Raw genomic sequence first — 2,148 nt, 5'->3', positions numbered from 1 at the left:
GCACAGCATGCAAGTGCGTGCTGACACGGGAAATGAAGCGCCTGGAAGTACCCGCAGTCACATGTCTGCGATGCAAGCGATACTCTGTAGGTACCCAACGAGAAAGAACCAGTCGGAGTGGTCTCTGCTACGGTGAACTCGGAGTTATCCCGGCCATACAACGTCACCGTGAAGCACCTGGCCGTCTTCAAGTTGGCCTCAATCGCCTTCACCAAATGCTGACTGAATTGTTGTCCGGTTCCCATCTGCGCCTCAGCCTCTCTCCCCTTGCGAACAAAGAGTTCCGCAAGCCTACAATATGTTGCCTTCACCAAGGATGCTACAGGGAGATTTCTGACCCCCTTGAGGATTGAATTCACACACTCGGAGATGTTCGTCGTCATGTGACCGAATCTCCGACCCTCATCACGATGCTGAGTCCACAAGGAGTAGTCAATCCGGTTCGCCCAGTCACACATCGCCGGGTCTTCAGACCGAAGAATATCAAACCAGTAATCAAACTCAACCTCGGTCTTGGCATATGCGGCATTCACTAGAAGCCTACGTGCATCCTTGCCCTTGAAGGTAAGGGCAAAATTAGCCGCTACGTGTCGAATGCAGAATGCACGGTATGCAGATGGAGGTAACCAACCCCCGTCCGGAGCCTCAAGCGCAGCCTTTATGCCGTTATGCCTGTCCAATATAACCAGAAGACCGGGCTAACCGGACTGGTTCGAATTCAATTTGTGTAATTCGAACCAGCCTGGTTCGAATTACTTGATGCAGCTTCTCCCTATATAATTTGAACCAGTGTGGTTCGAATTATGTGCTACGTTTTCCTCCCAAGTAATTCGAACCACCCTGGTTCGATTTAGTTGAATGAATTTCCCTCTTCATAATTCGAACCACTCTGGTTCGAATTACTAATGAATTGAGTTCGAACCACACTGGTTCGAATTATATAAATATAGAGTTTGGCTCATTGCAGAAACGAATTTCAGTATTTAAGTATTAGGTAATTTGAAACTTCCCTTGGTTTATTCTAGTTTTTTGCCCAGGTTTCAATGTGATTTTGTGAGTTGGAATGAAAATTTTTTTTTAAGTTTTTCTTTTACTTAATACATATACAGGAATGGCAATGGGTTCCCATGGGACGGGAACATGCCCCCTGCCACCCATAATCCGTTCCCGTCTCCGCCCTGTCTCCGTCACGGGTAATGGGGACCCCGTATCCGCTGGGGATCGGGGTCTCTACGGATATCCGCAAATTTAAAAAAAAATTAAAAAATTAAAAAAATAAATTTCCAGCAAACAAATAAGTTTAGAATTCAATTCTACCATAATACAAATTCAATTCAATACTTATACAAATTCAACTATTTTCATCTCACAAATTTATTGAATCTTCTTCACATATACAAAGAATTTAACTCCTCATCTTCATCTGTTTCCAATTTTCAAATTCAAAATTTTCAAACCCTGAAATCATAGCCTCTCCAAAATATTGTGTCCAATGGCCATTGCAACACTTGAATCCACCACAGATCTAATCATTTCAGTAATAGACATCTATTATTACACAAATCTTATAACAATTTCATATATTTGGTTCCAATCTCATCAATTTCATCAAATGTAAAACTAATTTTATCAATTTTTTGTTATTCCTTGATACCCAAATTTAATAGAGTAATAAGAACAGAACATGCAATGAATTCAAATACTGAAAAAGAAAGAAAGAACAAATCGAAGTCTGAGGAGGTTAATAACACTGGATTGTGAAGCGGCAACGCCTATGGAGGTGAAGGTGAAGCAGCTGCGCAAGTGAAGATAAAGGCACAGGTGGGGCGGCGACGCGACTGGAGCCTCGCCAGCGACGCACCAGATGGTTTGAGAGGAAGAGAGAGGGTCACGAGTGGAGACAGAGGGCTGAGTGGGTGCATCGACGCGGCTGGAGCCTCTCCAGTGACACACCAAGTGGTTTGAGAGGAAGAGAAGGAGACGCAAGTGAAGACAGAAGCGTGGGTAGGAGCCTTGTCGGCGACGCACCAGGTGGCTTGAGAGGAAGAGAGGGAAGGAAAGTGTCTGAGTGAGGCAAAGAGAGTGATTGGGTGAGGGAGGTGAGGAACTGATGAGGGAGGCGCTGGAGTAGTGAAACCTAAGGTTTCA

Source organism: Arachis ipaensis, chromosome B01, assembly GCF_000816755.2.
Source record: "Arachis ipaensis cultivar K30076 chromosome B01, Araip1.1, whole genome shotgun sequence".
Classification (NCBI taxonomy): domain Eukaryota; kingdom Viridiplantae; phylum Streptophyta; class Magnoliopsida; order Fabales; family Fabaceae; genus Arachis; species Arachis ipaensis.
The sequence above is the reverse complement of the archived record's forward strand: the minus strand, read 5'-3'. Positions refer to the sequence as shown.